The following is an 18,844-nucleotide window of genomic DNA, read 5'->3' on the forward strand; positions in this document are numbered from 1 at the left end:
TCTTGCTCATCTCCGATCTCCCGTGCCCTGCGTGTACGCATGCGCAATGGTCTCTGCCTCGGTTCTGGTGAGCACTTGTATCCCACCAGATCCCGCGGTTTGCAACCGTGGGGGATGCGCTCGGGGGTCCGTTACCCGCGCCTCCAAGAAAGTTGTGCAGGTGGGTCGGAACTGACTTAAAATCTTGTAGAATTTAAAGAGATAAAGTCCCAGCCAGAGTCCGTCTAGAGATAGCTTGGCATCCAGGGCATATTGGGGGTAAAAGCGACTTCGGGACCACCGTTCGGGCGACCCCTGCGCCTCACATCCGTACAGGCTACGGGAGACTCCCAGGGTCCGACGTCTCGTCTCAAAGGAACCCTTTAGTTTGCAAAATACTTTCACGTCCGCCCGCTTGCAGTTCAGACGGTCTGCCGAGTAGCAGATCGCTGCGCCCACCGCCTAGAAACCTAGCTGGAGTCTGCGCAAGGGGCAGGGGGCGGGCCTTAATAAACGACCCCACCTGTAGGAAGTGCAGCGCCGCAGCTGTCTAGACCAGAAGAATAACACCGGGTATCAGGTTACTCGTGGCGTTCTGGTAGCTCGCCGTGATCGTATAGTGGTTAGTACTCTGCGTTGTGGCCGCAGCAACCTCGGTTCGAATCCGAGTCACGGCATTGCAGGAGAGCGTCCGTTTTAGCACTTGTACTGCTGCCTTCTTTACCGTAGTTATTCCGCCTGTCTAGATATTAGGGCGAGTTATAATTACAAAGCGGCAATCCTTGTGTGTCTTACGGGAGAATTATGTCGTTACTGTACTGCAGTTTAGGGAGTTTTGTTTACGGTACCCCTTTTCTTTCCTCATTTGGGGCGTATGGATGGCCACGTTGTATATTCTAGCTTCTAAAATCTTCACACTGGTCAAAACATCAATACTTCGAGGGTGAAGGGGATATAGGAACAATCCGCAAACTTTTGTTATGGACAAGAAGAATGCAGAACAGACAATATAGTGCATTCTTGGTTCAGATCCTGTGACAAGTGAAAAATTTGACTGCCCTGCAGATGCTCCTTCCCACTGTCGCTAGGAGGAGTGCTATTGATGGGTTTGTCACCTCCATTTTCCTGTTGGGTGAGGTGTTCTCTCCTGGAGGGCTTTTTCCTAATCTACCTCAAGTTTGAAACAAATTTTGTTTGTGTACTTAAAAAACCCAAACCCAACAAATTCAGGTCATTTGCCATTAGGTGAAAATTTGCCATTAGGTGAAATGAAGTGAGTTTTGAATTTGGCCCTCAGGTGGCCTTTCCACTCCACCCTGGGATCCAGGGGTGGCAAAGCAAATCTGGGAGCGTTCCTGGGAGAGATGGGCTTTCGCTGGGGTTGTGATCCCTTTACCAACAATCCATCGGCATGAACAAGATGAAAAAGCAAGTCACTGTTCCTGCTGTAATTTTCTCTGGTCTCTGGGCTCCCAGTTCCCTTCACTTGATAAGTCTAAAGTCAAGGCAACAGGACAGCTCGGACCAGGAAAGTGCCCTGAGCAGAACGGAGTGGGGGAGGGTGAGCCTGAGAACCCACCAGGCTTTGGAGTTGTGTTATATTTCTAGAAAATCAGCATGGCTATTGAAAACAGAACCAGCCAACAGGAATGTGATAACTTCTTTTCCTTGGATCATTCATCAAATAACTATACTGAAGGTATACTAAAAGGCTCTGGCTCTTCCCCTGATGGCCTTGCCACTGTACCCTGACTCCTCTCCTGCAGGTACTTCTGTGCTCTGGACAATGAGCTGCTTCCAGAATCAGGGAAAAAAGTTAGGAGAAGTCACCCTCTAAAACAGGGGTTCTTAACAAGGAAACTGTGAGTTTGAATTGAAATTCAAAAAAACATTATTCTTGCAGGGGCATGTTGGTACAGGTGCGATAAATTTATTAAATAATACACAGTGTAGGGTGGATTTAGTAAGGGTTCCATGGTTTTCACCTGACTGGCAAAAGGGTCTGTGGAACAACAACAAAAAAAGGTTAAGAACCCTTTCTTTAAGAGTAATACAAATAAAAACAGTCAACAACAAAATCCACAAACATATACTATCTGAGTAACCCACTCTAGCCATCCATGCCCATTCCAAGACAACCAAAGTCTATAGGCCAAGAATGCCTTACCGAAAGCTGAACGGAAAGTGTTGTGTTGCAGCCTGGTTGCAGAAAGAATAATGGGGCCGGGGGTGAGTGTGTGTGTGGGTGCTGTGGGTGGTATTCTCTTACGCTCCCACTAGCCTTCTTGACAGGTACACAGTTATCCCAGAGAGGGATGCATCAAAATTTCATGAAATCCTCTTTGGATGTTAATCAATCAATTCCCCTTGCTCTGATTTCATGCTCACCAAAGAGTTTTCTAGCCTGGCAAAGCTGAGAGCTAGAGGTCCTGTCTAACCTGGGGTGTCCTCACCCAGGCCCTCTGCCCCTGGCACCCTCTACCCTCTCTGTGCAGGCAGTCAGCACTCTCTCCCTCACCCTCCAACTCCTGGCCTCTTGCTTTTATATCCAACTTTTAAATTCCTGATGTCTGATTCTAGTAACATAGTCCTTTCCCCCACTTCCTCCCGGTTTGAGGTCTGAGCTCTTCTCTAGGCCTCAGCATTAGAACAGAAGCAGGCAGCTAAGAGCACTCTGCTCACATATTCCAGCTCTGGCTCTTCCAGTCTTGTTTGGGTTTGTTACTTTTTACAGGTTTCTGATCAAGTGACCTTGACCCTCCACCCATGGTCTCCTGAGACTCTGATCTATAGTAGCCTATGCCCTTCCTGTAGGCTAGTCCTGACTCTAAACGGGTAGCTTAGCTTAGTAATTAAGGTTGTGGCACCTGTAACTATGCTGCCTAGGGTTTGAATCCCAACTCTTCCACTTACAAACTGGGTGACCTTGGATACAGATTAGAATGTCTCTGTGCCTTAGTTTTCTCATTTGTAAAAAGGGAATAAAGTCAGGCTTGTTATGATGGCTAAATGAATTAATATTTGCAAAGCAGCAGTGCATGGCACTAAACACTAGTTAAGTTTTACTTAAAGAAAATAGTAGGCGGGTGTGAAAAGTTGAATTATGTGCCCCAGGAAAAGAACATGTTTTTAATCTTAATCCATTTCTGTGGGTATGAACCTACCATAAATAGGACCTTTGGAAGATGTTATTTTTAGTTAACTATTTTTAGTTAAAGTTGGGCCTTAATCCTATTACTAGTGGATTTGTGAAGAGAGCCACGTGGAGGAGCAGAAGCTGGAAGTTAATGGAACACAGAAGGGAAAGGAGAGGATGTTGCCATGAGCATTGCCATGTGGCAGAAAAGCCAGTTACCCAAGGATCATTGGCAGGCAGCACCGAAATGTTATAGACCTTAGGGAGAAAGCATTGCCTTGCTGAGGCCTCAATTTTGGACTTCCCCTAGTCTCAAAACCACTGTATGACATTTGTTTTAGCAGCTGGGACACCAAAGTGGGAATATGACAAATGAAACAAATTCCTTAAGAATGAACACAGTGGAACTTAAGCATCGAAATGAATGGTGTGTTTCAAAATTGGCAATCCACTTTCTCCAAAGAGCTGCCAAAAATATTTTTAGAACTTTTTGGGGATTACCTTCAGGGCTAATTTATAAGCTATCCAAGTAAATCCACCTCAATACTTACAGTCATATCCTGTTTTTTTTTAAAGATTTATTTATCCCCCCCCCCCCATTGTCTGCTCTCTGTGTCCATTTGCTGTGTGTTTTTCTGTTCTGCTTGTATTCTCATCAGGTGGCACTGGGGATCTCCGTCTCTTTTTGTTGTATCATCTTGCTGCGTCAGCTCTCTGTGTATGTGGCACCACTCCTGGGAGGGCTGCTGTTTCACACAGGGCAGCTCTCCTTGCACAGGGGCCACTCCTTGCATGGGGGGCACCCTTTTGCAGGGGCATCCCTGCGTGGACTGGCACTCCTTGCATGCAGCAACACTGCGCGTGGGCCAGCTCACCACACGAGTGCCAGCTCACCACATGAGCCAGGAGACCCTGGGTATCAAACCCTTGAACCTCCTATATGGTAGGCAGACGCTCTATCTGTTGAGCCTCATCCGCTTCCCATCATATCCTATTTTGAAATGATTTTTGACTATATTTTTATAAAAAAATAATTCTTTATTTTTAGAGAAGCTTTAGATTATGTAACTGTTACATTGAAAATACAGGGGATTCCCATATACCCCACCTCTCACCCTTTCCCCCATTAACAACATCTTTCATTAGTGTGCTACATTTGTTAACAACTGATGAACACATATTGAAACATTGCTACCAACAAATGTCCATAGTTTACATTTTGGTTTATACTTTGCATTGCATAATTTTATAGGTTTTCACAAAATTTATAAGTCTGTATCTGTCATTGTAATATCATGCAGAACAATTCCAGTGTCCCCAAAATGCCCCATGTTACACCCATTCTTCCCTCCTCCTGCCCTCAGAACTTCTAGTGACCACTTTCTTTATATCAATGTTACAAGTTCTTCCAGAATAATATTACCAGAATAATAATAAGTCTACTTTAGTCCATGGTTGCATGCCCCCCTTATGTTTGTTCATTCCTCGGTCGTGAGGATTTTAGACTGGTGGTACCCACTCTGCTTCCAGTTGAGATGGGACTTAGATCCCATGGGGCAGATGGATGGAGCTGTCTTGCTTACAGTTTTAGATATTCTCTGTTTTGGGGTTTGGGCATTGTCCATCATCATCATTTTGTTAGTTGCCCTGGGTGAGTACAATGAATTGGAGAGTAGGTGTTGGCTTCAACTCGGCTGAGATTCAGGGTCAGCCGTTCTAAGAAGAGCCAGAAGATTGATTTTTAATGGGTATAGTGCTACTTATAGGTTCAGATAAAAGGGGCAGAAGAACCATGTGTAGGAAAATTATAAATGAGTCTAACTCTCATACATTGGAGATATAGGTTATCATGTATTCCAAGGTAAGGCCCATTGATGGGGCGCTGATTTCCTGGGGTTGTCTGCCCTACCTATAATGTTAAATGCCTCTAGAGCCCTCAGGAGCAACCCTGCTTGAGGCACTGTTAAATGTGGCAGTCAGTGAGATCCTCCTGAGATGTACATAAGCATAACCTCTAGATCAACTATCCTTAAAGAGGAAAGATGTCACCACTAAATCTTTTAAGGTGCAACAAGCTTCAAAGATAATTTAAAAAAGTGTTTTAAGCATCTGCCAGTGCTGCTATGACAAATAGCACATACTACTTGGCTTAAACAAGAATTTATTGGCTTAAGGTTTTGGAGGCTTGAAGCCAGCATCAAGGTATTGGCAGACCTTGCTTTCTCCCAGAGTCCATTGCATTCTGGCAATCTTCTGTCAAGTGGCAATCTCTTTCCTTGGGTCTGCATCTCTGGTTTCCAATGACTTCTGGCTTCTCTTCAGTGTCCTTTTTTAAATAAGGATTTCAGTCATATGGATTAAGACTTACCTTGATTCTGAGGCAAGTTAGTATAGAGAAAGGTCACAACTGGTACCTGGCAGAGAACATGGCCATGAGACCCTGCCTGGAAACCCCCTGAGGGAAAGCTGCTACTAAAAACAAAGCTGTAAAGATCCTGCTGAGACCCTGGCCACAAATTCCCATTTAGAACTCATTCTGGGGTCAAGGAGAAGCCCCAGATAACTCCAAACAGGCCTCCCATTGATCTCCTAAGACCTAACGGGGGGTAGGGAGGAATCGTAAGGCAACCAGTCAGAACAGCAGTCAGCAGCTGGGGCCTCTCCCCAACAATAGGAATGGGGAGGAGGAAGGGTCTTAAAAAGCCCTAATCTGGGGCCCCACCAGCACATGTCTCATCCTATAACATACCCACAGCCTGCAACCCATGTCTCGGGTTGTGTGCTTAACTCATTTCTAGTTTTCTTTTTTCTTAATAAACTCTTCACTCCCTTGCCTATCCTATTGTGTGCCCTTAAATTATTTTATGTAGCCAAAAACCTAGAAGCCGAGAACCCAGAATGTTCTGCTAACAATTCAATTTGGATTTATCTAAGTAGGATCTTTGAAGATTCTATTCACAATGAGTTCACATCTTATCTAATAATAGTATCTTCAAAGGTCCTACTTACAAGTGGACCCACAAGATGGAGGTTAGGACTTGAACATATCTCCTGGGAAAGTCATGGTTTGATCCTCAGCAGCGTCATTCCAGCAAACTTCTTTTTTTCTTCATAAGCATGTAGACTTCTAAGGAGCAAACCTTGATGGGGAACCATTTGGATATACAAGCTTTACAATGTGTGCTTAAACAGTCAGTCCCATGGTGTCTGGTCACACCTAGTGTATCTGGAAGCGGCTGTAGCTACTGGTCACCACAGCAGTGCAGTCCAGACTGGAATAGCAGCAGCAGTGTCACCTGGGGGCTTGTTCAAAATCCATAATCTTGGGCCAGAAATACTGAATCAGAACCTTCATTTTAATAAGATCCTTTCCAGGTGATTGATTCATCTGCCCATTAGTTTGAGACCTGCTGCTCTCATCTGGAGGAACTACCTGGCTTTAATAGAGCCCTTCATTGTTCACCTTTGAATACTTGGGGTAACTAAAGGGGACCTGTCGGAGTTTACTGAGTCTCATTGATGGGGATGAGATTGAGGTTTGAGGGGTGAAGGGATAAAGATCTGAGAGGATCTCAACGAGGGGCCCCTGTTTGGGGGCATCAAGGTAGGAGACAGCAGATCTGGATTTCCACTAGGAGGCGTTCCACCCCAGGAAGTGGACCTGGAAGGCTGAGGCTGGGAAAGACTCCTTTAGTCTAGAAGCCTAGACCACTTCGGACTTAACCCTCAATAGCATTGAGCGCATTCCACAGAGATTTTCTGAGAGTTCAGGCTCAAGTATCATAATTTCATTCATTCATTCATTCATTCATTCATTCATTCATTCATTCAGTAAATTAGCATCTTTTAGCTCTTAGTGCTTTGGGGGAACTACAAAGCTGTAAAAGGTACTTCTTGCCCCAAATAATTTATTTTCTAGCTTGAAGAAAATATCAACCCACAGGCAACAACCAGACAAGAACATATACAAGGAAGAGACATTTCTTGCTGCGGTAGAAGGAAACTCTCCAACGAAGAGCTGATATTACAAACTTCCAGCAGAACTGTGAAGTGATTCAAGTTTATTTTCAGCACCTCCAGTCACCTCATTCTGACACCCTTCCACCTTGTTGTACTGTGCTTATCACATTAATTCTCATTCATTCAACCAACAAGCATTTATTGACGGCCTACGAAGTGCCAGACACTGTTCTAGGTTCTGGGGATATAGTAATGAATAAGGCAGATAGATGTCCTGCTCTTATGAACCTTATAATATCCTAGGGCCGAAGTCAGAAGATAAGAGAATTTGAGTCAATATAAAATGACGTGATAAATGTCCCTCTGTTCTCTGCCTATTGCCTACTCTTCCACCTCCTCTGTTCTGTTGTTTGACTTATAATAGTAAGTGTTGCCTTTTAATAGGGATCAAAGCTATACACTGAAGAGATAAACTCAAACCCACAGTGGTCCAGATGTGGGATAAAGAACCAGAACATCTTGTGTGGGTGGGGTGAGGAAGACTCAGTGGTGAACTGTGTAGCTCAACAAAACAAACCCAGGTGAATGCTGAGGGCCAATGAGTAGGGCAGGATGACTCCACAGGTAGGTCGAGAACTTGCTAAGGACACCTGGAAAACAGACTTCACCCAAAAAGATATGAAAAAAAAGTTAGAGAACAAAAAAGCACCTAAATGATGATTTTCAAGAAAAAACAATAACAAAAAACAGGACTTGTTGGAAAATAATAAACTGTAAAATAAGAACTTCATAATATTTCAGTTACAAATGGGGCATCATAATCTTTGCAGTGCTTAAGGCCTTGGGAGGTTTAATCCAGTCCTGCTGATGCATTAAATAAGCTATTTGAATCAAAGATGCAATCCCTAGGGAAAGAAAGAGGGTGAGCCTGAATTGATTAAGATTATATTTCTGTCTCCTAGCAGAACAGACATTCAAAATAGAAAGTAAATTCAGTGAGAAAAATAAAGGTGCTTTTTTGTATAGTATTCTTGAATTTGTCAATGTAGAAGTGTACCTAGTACACCTGTAGGGATGACTAGCACAGAAGCTGGTACGGGGTAAGTGCTTGATATGCCTTAGTAGGTCCCCTGTTTCTAGGTGCTTCTCTTCACACCCACGAAAAGAAACCTTGGGGAGATCTTACAGGATTTTATCCCTTTCATAAGGCTTGAAAGTCAGTCTTGAGTGAGGAAGAATGCAAGAGCCCCTTCTTGAAGCTAAGGTCTCAATCAAAGGTTTCCAAACATTATTCTGGTATTGATAAACTGGGATGAAGTTTTCTTCATGGAATGAGAAAAAATAAGGGCAATGTGGTAAGCTTTTCAAAATGCCAGGTGTTTTCAATTTACAGGACTATCCTCTAGGCTGAGATTATATCTTCCCTACTTTTGGGATGTTAAAATGATGAAGAAACTAGAAAAGAATTTTTTAAAATGTCTTTACTTGGAACAATAAAAAGTGGCTATCCTATTTGGTTCTCAAGTTTATTTTTGAAAATTTACTGGTTAGTAAAATTTTAAAAATACAAAAGAGCCCACTACAGAGCCCAGAGAGCAAAGCTTCAAGCTGTGAAGAACTGGTCCTCAGTAAGAAGGGGATCCTCAGAGGCAGAATGTCCCTGTTCTGTCTCGCAGTGGTCTGACTGACATCCGTCCACGCATCAAAAAATAGTAGACCTTATCATATGATCTGTGCTAGACCCTGGAGATAGAACTTCAAGTAAGACCCATTTCTAGATGAATGAAGAAATAATTACAACCACACAATAAGTATACACAAACTGTATTGGAGCTTAGATCATTCCTTCCACCAGGATGGAACATTTGAGTTGGATTTCAAGGCATACATAGTAATTTTCTTGGTGGAGAAGAGGAAAAGTTATTCTCCAGGGAGAATGGCAGAAACAAAGGCAGTGAAGCTGAATGTACAGATAGCATAGGGAAAGACGAGTTATAGCTACAACATAAGATATGGAGGGGAAAGTGAATGAAGAGAGAGAGAAAGAAATGGGGCCAAATTGTGATGGATTTTTGCCCCTAGTTGAGTCGGCCTCTTTCCTGGAAGCTGGTGGTTCTTTGTATTTTTCGGTAACTAATTGTGTTGGGAGTCCATTGAAACCCATTGACTTGTTCCTACAAATAATACACATATTCATTCTTCTGCATAAAATATCAGGAATTCACAGATTTCCTGAAGGCTGATCATGAGTTTTGTTATAGGCATTGAGGGACTATTTAAATCTCCCTTTTTTTAAGAGAGGAAGGACATAATGAGATCAGTGTTTTAGAAAGGTGAGGTGTAAATTATTGATTTTGTATAAATGTGTTAATCCTTCATGTATTGAAGGAAGTCTTTAGGGTCCTAACTCAAAGGTAAGATAGAAGAGAATTTCACGCCACTGTTCAGGCTGTTGAGGTTAGGGGTGGGGGATTAATGTGAAGTGGAGGGAGTGACTCTTCCTTCAAATTATGCCCATAGATACTTTCCCTTTAGCTCAGAGGAAGAAGGAAATATGGGCATGTTAGATGGAGGAAAGGAGTGTAAGACCTGAGAGGAAGCTCTAATATCAAGGGTGTAGTGGTCTCTAGAGTAATGGTAGCCAAACAGCATGAAAATAGTTGTATCCATGTTGTGTACTAATGTCCACCTTTAGTATTGAGACTCTGGCATGAGGACAGAATATGCAAACTTCAAATGGAATTTTTAGTTAGAAGAGACACATGCAGAAGTTGCAAAAAACTGGCTTGGTTTTCTTTACTTTTCTCTACTTTCTCCTAAATTTCAGAGCGAGAATATTTCTGTGTCATGACTCTTCTTTGGTTCTCTGACCTTACTCTGGGACTAATGACTTCCTTTATTACCATATCATCAAAACTGCTAAGAACTCCTTTTGCCCTCAATTCTCTTTAGGTCAAATGCATCAAGAGAACTTCTGGGGCTTTAAAAATATGTCCACAGTATCTTTGACACTCATTCCTTTAAGAGGTAGAGCTTAATTTCCCTCCATGGAGTGAAGGGACTCAGTGGCTCCTAGCAAATGGAAGTGATGGTGTGTTACTTCCGAGAGGAGGTCATAAAAGGCATTGTGGACTCCTCCTTTTCCACTCTCTTAGGTCACTGGCTCTAAGGAAACCAGCTGCCATGTCACAGGGACACTCAACACTATGGAGAGGTTCGTGGTAAGGAACTGAAGCCTTTGTCATCTGTCAGCAATAAATGAGGTTGGCCATTGGCTATGCGAATGAGCTGTCTTGGAAGCAAAACCTCCAGCCTCAATCAGACCTTCAGATGACTGTAGCCTTGGCTGATGTTTTTTTTTTTTTTTAAGATTTATTTATTTATTTCTCTCCCCTTCTCCCCCCTAACCCGGTTGTCTGTTCTCTGTGTCTAGTTGCTGTGTCGTCTTTCTCCGCTTCTGTTGTCGTCAGCGTCATGGGAATCTGTGTCTCTTTTTGCTGAGTCATCCTGCTGTGTCAGTTCTCCATGTGTGCAGTGCCATTCCTGGGCAGGCTGCACTCCCTTTCACGCTGGGCGGCTCTCCCTATGGGGCGCACTCCTTGTGCGTGGGGCTCCCCCATGTGGGGGACACCCCTGTGTGGCAGGGCACTCCTTGCGCGCATCAGCACTGCGCATGGGCCAGCTCCACACGGGTCAAGGAGGCCCAGGGTTTGAACCGCGGACCTCCCATGTGGTAGACAGACGCCCTAACCACTGGGCAGAGTCCATTTCCCATTGGCTGATGTCTTGACAGCCAAGGCTGCAAAGAGAGACCCTGACCCAGACAGATATTTTCAAATTACTCATTTAAGAAACTGTGAGATAATAAATATTTGTTGTTGTATTGTGCTAAGATTCTGAATAATTTGTTACACTGTAATATATAACTAATACAGATTTTGTTACTTAGAAGTGGGGCACCGCCACAACAAAAACCTAAAATTTGAACATGGCCTTGGAACTGGGCTGTGGGAAGAAGCTGGGAGGACTTTAAGCAAAGGGTTACTGAAAGCCTGTGTCCCCTTGAAGAAGCTTCACACACTTCGAGGAAGGCGTAAGTGAGGCCTTGAAGGAAATTGAGGGAACTCTTACAGTCAGCTGGAGGAAGGGGGATCCTTGTTATATACTGGCAGAAAGTATAGTGACATTGTCACCTGCAGTAACATGGAGAGTTGAAAATACACCAAATGAGTGGGGTGATATAGCTAAGGAGATTTCCAGGTAAATTGTTGAAAGTGTCTCCTGGGCACTAAACTAAACTAAATGAAGGATTGTTTAAAAAGACCCAGAACTTTAGGGTTTTGAAAATTCTCAGCATCTCCAGGTGGCAAATGATGCTAAAATTAGGAAATGGCTTCTGTACGAGATCAAATCTCAGGCACTGCCAGAAAAACATGGTCTAAAGATGAAGCTGAGAGTGTGGATGTAAAATCCTTTGTTGAAATGATCTAAGGTGGAGCCTCAGAGTGCCATGCAGTATGACAAAAAGCCCTCTAAAGATTTTAAGAGTGTGCCTCATGCATACTCTCGAACAAGAGGACTCTCTAAAATCTTAAGAGCAGAAGCCCAAGATAGAGAAGGGCTTATTGCAAGGAGATTTGTAGATGAGATTTTTGGCCCATGGAGTGAACCTCAATAAAATTCACAGGAGACCGACAATTTTTTTTACAGAATTATATTGGCAGAAACAGATTAGACTGAAAGGGACAGAATAGTACAAAATGAAAAGAGGCCTTTGGACTCCCAAAATTCTACTGACAGTAATCAGAAAATGATAAAGCTGAAAAAAAAAAAAATGGGTTACCTTTCCTGGAAAAGGAAGAATGGCTTAGAAGGCAGAAACAAGAGCCCAGAGGATACAGCCAAAAGTAATGGGAAATTACTGCCAGGTAAAAATAGAATTAGTACTAATAAAGGAACCTCTAAACCACCTGGTTGGATTTTGGCACTATTATAACCAGTCTCATTCCCGCCTCTCCCCTGCCCCCCTGCCCCCAGCTTTTGCCCAGGAATGTCTATAGTGGTTATCCAATGCCTATCCCAGTAGTGTTTGTTGGCGGGGGCTGGGACTGGGGCTGGGGACAGATGACTTGTCTCTTTGTTCACAGGATTCAAATTGAGAGAAGCTGTATGTAAGGAAATACATCTGAAGAACCTTAGCTGCACCTCGACCTAAGTTGTATGCTGTTTATTCTTGACTTCAAGCCAGTAATGAAATGGGAAGAGACTTTTTTAGGTCCTTAGGAGGGGGTGAGTATGCTTTATATGTGGAGGATTGTAAATAATTTGTGGCCAGAGGGCAGACTATGGTGGTTTAAAAATATATCCACAAATTCCTTGATACTCTTTCTTCTTTAAGAGGTAGAGCTTAATTTCTCACCATTACAATGTGAGTTGGATTTAGTGATTTTTCTAACAAAAAGAAAATGGAAGAAGTGACCCTTTCAAAGTAAAATCATATAAGGCATTATGGCTTTTCCTTATTATCTCTGTTGGATCACTCAGTCTAGAGGATGCCAGTGGTCATGATGCAAAGACGTTCAAGAAACCTAGCAGAGAGCCACGGGGAGAAGTCATGCTTCTTACCAACCACTGAGTGCACCATCTTGGAAGTGGATCCTGCAGTCCCAGCCAAGCCCTTACATGCCTGTGGCCCCAGCACACATCTTGACTGCAACATCATTGGCTAGAATCACCCACTAAACTTCTTGTGAATTCCTGGCCGACAGAAACTGTGATGATAAATGTTTGTTGTTTTAAGCTGCCAAGTTTGGGGGATAATTTGTTTTATAGTAATAGATTACTAATACAGGGCCAAATCTAAATTTCAAATGTTTTTCTTCTCTCTTGACCTGAGAGGAGGGACAGCTGGGCAACATAAAGAAAATATTAAAAAGCATTGAATAAGGGGAAGGCAAGGCATACCAACATAAGGCATGCAGGGGAGAGTAGCTGGAGAGAGAGGCTGGAGACAAACTGTTGAGTTTTCACCGCTACCCCCTCTCATTCCGTCCCCCAAGGACTTGGCAATAGAAGGAAGGTTGCCACCAGGGAATTAAACATGAAAATAACTACAGGTGGTCAGGGCAGCTATACAAAGGCATCATAGAGAGAGAATGTATGCCTGGTGCCTGGTCATTCATCGCCCCATCCCCCAACCGATACCAACAGGGCACCCTTCTGTAACCCCCTGTTCGTGCAATTCTCCCCGCCCTGGGCCCTGCCTAGCACTTAATAACGTATATGGTCCCATTATGTGGACACTGTTAACTAGTTTACAAGATATTTAGTTAATTATTTCAGGTTTTATCTTAAGTGCTTTATAATTGCTTATAACCCCTGCCAAGATTTGTGCTGTGCCAGCATCAAGAGCTTTATTGTAGTTTTCCATCTTTTGAGAGATAAGGGAAAAACTGTCAAGGCAGCAACCCCAGCTCTTGTAGATACCAACTCGGATTCCTAAGCTTGCCCTTCCAGGACTCTTGAACCTTTTTCCCCCCATTAAGTATATCTTTTTATCAAATTCCCCCCAGAAGGGAAGAGGGAGAAAGAGGAAAAGAAAAGGGGGCTTTAGGTCTGAAGACTTTTTGTTGGCATCCCATTTTTCTGCGCTGTCTTACTTTAGTAAAGATCCTGCCTTAGCCATGACTCCTCCTCTCCATGCCCATCTTACCCAGGTTTGACCCCATTTCCCTCTTCCATTCTCAGAAAGGTGATATGGACAGTGACTACCCTTGCAAAGATCAGAACTGGGACTGCTAAGAGTGAACCAAGGAGACAGCAGCAACCTCTCCCTTCCTTTCTCCCAGGCAACTTTCTAGTCTTTTATATGCCACAAAGTCAGCAGACCCTCTACCTGGAAAAGTTCTTGAGAACTCTAGCCTTGGACTGAATGGCAGGCGGAGATGGCAGACTTCAAAGCTGGCGCCAGCCTGGCGGCCCTTCCCTGCTATTAGTTATCTTAATTTGTTTCAGGAGAACGCTGAATTACACTTATCTTCCTGTCAGGGGCTAGAGCGGCTTCCTGAAAAGATGGGAAGTGAGGGACTGAATCAGTCCCCAACATTGATGCCCCCACAGTGCCCTGTGGGGCTTTAGCTGGGCCAGACGTCAAGTTTGGAACCTCCAGCTTGGACTTTGTGATTCTGATTAAGAAAATACCGACTGTCAGGAGTCATGTCTAAGATTGCCACTAAATAGCAGTTGAACAAGTTGCTCACTGTCTCTAAGCCTCAGTTCTTGTAAAACTGGGGTTTCAAGAAGCAGTAACTACTCCGTAGGGAGGATTTAGTGAGATAATAAATGAAAGGCCTGCCACCGAGTAAGCGCTCAATAAAGAGGTACTGCTGTTAATAATAATTGAGGTTTTTGGTGATTGTGATAGGACACGGTTTCTGTGTTTTCTCTCTCCTGTAGACCTTTGTCAAGTTCCACCAAACCCATTTGGTGCTGTGAAATAAGGCTTGACAAAATCTCCCTGGTGCGCCATGAGATTGAGCTCCATGGTGCACCCAGCACCAAGTTAATGCATCGTGGCTCGGGACAGATAGCAGGCAGCTTGTCATGGCAAGGAGTGTTCTCCTTCTATAAAGCATGGCTCCTCAGAGCGCTGTGATTTGCCTAGCATTTCTTTCTTATATCCTGCATGTTCTTAAAAAATGATAATAATCGCTAACACTTATTAATGGCCTACTATGTGCTGCAGTGTTCTTTTAGGGTAGGGGATATTTGGAAGATTTATTTTTTTTTTAATCTATCTACTTTAAAAGGGGGAAATATAATAGTAAATTTGCCTATATAATCATTATGGAATGCACTGATGATAACCTTTTTGGTTTGAAAGTTAGTCATCTGGCAAAAGGATTATTTGCCTTAAGTTTATGGTCAATAAATTTGGCTATGAAATCCCCATTGATTCATTTATTATATAGCATATAACTTATTATATGCAATTGATCTGAACAGTAGTTTTCCTTGGAACACAGGCCACATGTCCTCTGAGTTTTGTTAATTACAAGAGTTGTTCTTTTGACAAAGAATTCAAACCTGAGTTTTGTCACATGGGAAAAGCGCTACCTCTATTTTCTCTTTACCCAGTGTCGGTGTCACAGATGTAATGGGCACTTCTCTTGAGGGAACAACAGCTCTTAATAAGAAGAAAGTAGTTTAAACAAAGAACTTGTTGCTCTAAATTTGTTTAAAAAACAGACTTAATTAATATTGTTTCAATTGAACATTAAATATATAGGATGATATTTATAATCAGGAGAAAACTATGCACAGAGGAATGTAGTACCTTTGGTCCTGTGTCAATGAAGAACTGAACCTTGTGCTTAAAAAAAAAAAGACATTTCACTACTTTCGAAATAAAGTGGTTTCTGAAACATCTTTTTTTAAAAAAATGATCAAAATTGCACAGACTAAAGTATAATCAAGTATAATCAATGTTGAGTACCAACGTAAGAAGTTATAAGGTCAACATGACATCTGATATCAAGCAAATTACGTTCACATGAACAGTTTATTTTGCTTTGTTTTTTAGAACAAAATATTCTACAAACCACATTACCCCAAGCAAAGAATTGTAATTATTTGTAATACTTGTGAGTTAGGCATTCGTTCCTACAAACCTGGAAAGCAAAAGTGACCTGGTAATACTGACTTGGCAAGCGGTGAAGAAAGAACAAAGCCCCAGATATCTTGATGGCTGTTTTTTTTTGTTTTTGTTTTTTAAATTTTATTGAGAAGTTGTGGATTTACAGACCAATCATGCATAAAATACAAGATTCTCATACACCACCCCACCACCAACACCTTGCATTAGTGTGGAACATTTATTACAATTGATGATAGTACTTTAATAATTATACATTTTTTAACAGTAGTAAAAGATTTTTTAAACAATTGATGAAAGACTGTTGAAACAGTACTATTAACTATCATCCATAGATTACACTGGTGTATTTTTTACATTTATCTCATTATTAATGTTGGCACTTACTGGGACACAGAGACCGATATGACCATAGGCAGAAAAAGAATTTGTTGAGAAGCTCTCCCAGTGGAGGGGGTTGGAAGAACAGACTTCAGCGCCCCCTCCACCAGTATAGTGTGGGTCTGAAGAGAGACCAGCCCATTCGTGGAAGGTGCAGATGTGAATTTACACAGTACATCAATAGGTGGGGAAATGCTAGTTCATGGGGAGGGGGTTAGGGCCCAGAGTACAGCCTTGGGTCAATAAAGGGTTGTAAAAGTGAATTCTCTCTGTGTATGGCTTGGGGGTGGTGGGCTAGGAAGTAGGGTTTTCTTGGAATGAAGGAGGGTTTGATGGCCTGGAAGGGATGAGAGTTCTTATCTGCTCCATTCCCACGGTGATATGGCTCATTCTTGGGAGAGACGCTGTCTTCCACACGTAGGCAGCTGGCTCAGTAGATCGGAATGGAGCCACAGCCTTATGACCTGGTGATCATTGCAAACCTCTAACAATTAATAGCTTGTATTAGTGCTGTACATTTGTTATAATTCATGAAAGAACATTCTTACACTTGTACTATTAACTATAGTTCATTGTCTATAATAGCATTCACTGTGTTATACAGTCCTATGTTTTATCTTTGAATTTTTATTCAAGTAACATGTGACCTAAGGTTTCCCCTTTTAACCATATTCAGCTATGTATTTCAATGCTGTTAATTAGACTCTTGATAATATGCTACCATCACTACCATCCATTTCCAAACCTTTGCAATCAGCCTAAATAGAAATTCTGTAAAAATTAAGTATCAACTCCCCATTCTGTAACCCTAATCTATTCCCTGGTAAACTATATTCTAGATTCTAACTCTGAGTTTGCTAATTATAGTTAGTTCCTATCAATGACATACAATATTTGTCCTTTTGTGTCAGGCTTATTTCACTCAGCATAATGTCCTCAAGGTTCATCCATGTTGTCACATGCATCAGGACTTGATTCTTTTTCACAGCTGAATGATATTCCATTGTATGTATACATCACATTTTGTTTATTCACAGACTGAAGGACACTTGGGTTGCGTCCATCTTTTGGCAATTGTGAATAATGCTGCTATAAACATTGGTGTGCAAGTATCTGTTCAAGTCCCTGCTTTAATTTCTCTTAGGTATATACCTAGTAGTGGGATTGTTAGGTCATATGGTAATTCTATACTCAGCTTCCTGAGGAACTATCAAACAGTTCTGCCAAATGTTCCACAGCAGCTGCAACATTTTACCTTCCCACCAGCAATGATAAGTGTTCCTATTTTTCCACATCTCCAATACTTGTAAGTATTTGCTTGTTTGGTTTTTTTTTATGTTAACCATTCTAGTGGGTGTGAAATGATATCTCATTGTGGTTTTGATTTGCATTTCCCTAATAGCTAGTGATGCTGAGCATCTTTTCATGTGCTTTTTATCCATTTGCATATCCTCTTTGGAGAAATGTCTGTTCAGCTCTTTTGGCCATTTCTAAATTAGGTTGTCTTTTTATTGTTGAGTTGTAGGATTTCTTTATATATTCTGGATATTAAACTCTTATTTGGATGTATGGTTTCCAAATATCTTCTCCCATTGAGTAAGGTGTCTTTTCACTTTCATGACAAAGCCCTTTGAGGCACAAAAGTTTTTAATTTTGAGGTGGTGCCATTTACTTATTTGTTCTTTCTTTGCTTGTGTCTAAGAAACCACTGCCAAACACAAGAGCTTGATGATGCTTCCCTATATTTTCCACTAGTGTTTTTATAGTTCTGGCTCTTTATTTAGGTTTTTGATCCACTTGGAGTTAATTTTTGTATATGGTGAGATAAGGATCTTCTTTCATTCTTTTGTATATGGATATCCAATTCTCCTAGCACCATTTGTTAAAGAGCTATTCTTTCCCAATCGAGTGGACATGGCAGCTTTGTAAAAAATCAGTTGGCCATCAAGGGTCCATTTCTGAACTCTCAATTCTATTTCATTGGTAAATATATCTATCCTTGTGTCAGTGCCATACTGTTTTGACCACTGTAGCTTGTATACTTTAAAGGCAGGAAGTGTGAGTCCTCTAACTTAGTTTTAGTTTTTCTTTTCCAAGAGGGTTTTGGCTAATTGGGGCCCCTTACCTTTCCAAATAAATATCATCATTGGCTTTTCCATTTCTGCAACATAGGCTGTTGGAATTTTGATTGAGATTGCATTGAATCTGTAAATCATTTTGGGTAGAATTGACATCTTAATGATATTTAGTCTTCCAATCCATGAGCATGGAATGTCCTTCTGTTTACTTAGCCCTTCTTTGATTTCTTTTTGCAATGTTTTGTAGTATTCTGTGTACAAGTCCTTTATATCTTTGGTTAAACTTATTCCTAAACTTGATTCTTTTAGTTGCTATTGTAAATAGAGTTTTTTTCTTAGTTTCTCTTTCAGATTGCTCACCATTAATGTATAGAAACCCTACTGGTTTTTGCATGTTCATCTTGTACCCCACCAAGTAGCTTGGGACTCTCTCTATATAGGATCATGTCATCTGCAAATAGTGAGTTTTACTTTTTCCTTTCGAGTTTGGATGTTCTTTATTTCTTTTTCTTGTCTAACTTCTATGTTTAGAACTTCCAGTACAATGTTAAATAAAAATGATGACAATGGGCATCCTTATCTTGTTCCAGATCTTAAGAGGGAAAGCTTTCAGTTTTTTGCCATTGAGAATGATATTAGCTGTGGGTGTTTCATCAC

General features: G+C 41.8%; 2 long non-coding RNA genes and 1 other non-coding gene across 3 annotated transcripts in view; 2 read left to right on the top strand and 1 right to left on the bottom strand.

The window, feature by feature from the left end:
• LOC101439486 (uncharacterized) lies at nt 1–17,223 on the top strand. Its single transcript, XR_188525.4, has 4 exons — nt 1–160; nt 10,231–10,338; nt 12,223–12,364; nt 12,620–17,223. It is a non-coding gene; the product is annotated as an uncharacterized lncRNA (long non-coding RNA).
• On the top strand, nt 585–656 carry TRNAH-GUG (transfer RNA histidin (anticodon GUG)). Its single transcript has one exon. It is a non-coding gene; the product is annotated as a tRNA-His (tRNA).
• Nucleotides 16,522–18,844, bottom strand: part of LOC111766118 (uncharacterized) — a 17,114-nt gene continuing 14,791 nt past the window's right edge. The window contains exon 4 of the long non-coding RNA XR_002798250.2: nt 16,522–16,593. This is a non-coding gene — a long non-coding RNA (uncharacterized lncRNA). The remainder of the gene's footprint in view (nt 16,594–18,844) is intronic.

The sequence above is a fragment of the Dasypus novemcinctus genome, chromosome 3 (assembly GCF_030445035.2).
Source record: "Dasypus novemcinctus isolate mDasNov1 chromosome 3, mDasNov1.1.hap2, whole genome shotgun sequence".
In the NCBI taxonomy this organism is placed as follows: Eukaryota; Metazoa; Chordata; class Mammalia; order Cingulata; family Dasypodidae; genus Dasypus; species Dasypus novemcinctus.